Here is a 333-nt window from a genome sequence, read left to right as displayed (position 1 = left end):
GTCCGCTTCTTCGACCATCGACGTTTTTCTTCCTTCCAATTTCCCATTTTCTTTCGCTCGGCCCGAAACGACGAAAGTGCAGATCGACCGAGAATGAGCTCGTCTCTCCTACGTGTCTCAGTTATGGCCTCTGAATGCAAACAAATGTCAGTCAGCGTCAGCAAAGATGCCGCTGTTTGCTTTGTTAGCCCCCTGCTGACGGCGGTGGCTGACGCGTTGGCCGACACCCGGCTGACAGAATGGTTTATAACGCGCTGCAGCTTAAATGTTTAGTCCTTGTGTTTGCTGCCATAGCTAGCCTTGCGTAAAGCGGGCTGTATTGTTCGCGTAGGA

At 52.0% G+C, this 333-nt stretch overlaps 1 protein-coding gene across 1 annotated transcript in view; it reads left to right on the top strand.

Moving 5' to 3' along the window:
- Window positions 1-333, top strand: part of LOC119587066 — a 26,966-nt gene that overhangs the window by 3,084 nt on the left and 23,549 nt on the right. The window lies entirely within an intron of this gene.

This window comes from Penaeus monodon, chromosome 22 (genome assembly GCF_015228065.2).
Source record: "Penaeus monodon isolate SGIC_2016 chromosome 22, NSTDA_Pmon_1, whole genome shotgun sequence".
In the NCBI taxonomy this organism is placed as follows: Eukaryota; Metazoa; Arthropoda; class Malacostraca; order Decapoda; family Penaeidae; genus Penaeus; species Penaeus monodon.
This window is presented reverse-complemented; position numbering and strand designations above follow the sequence as displayed.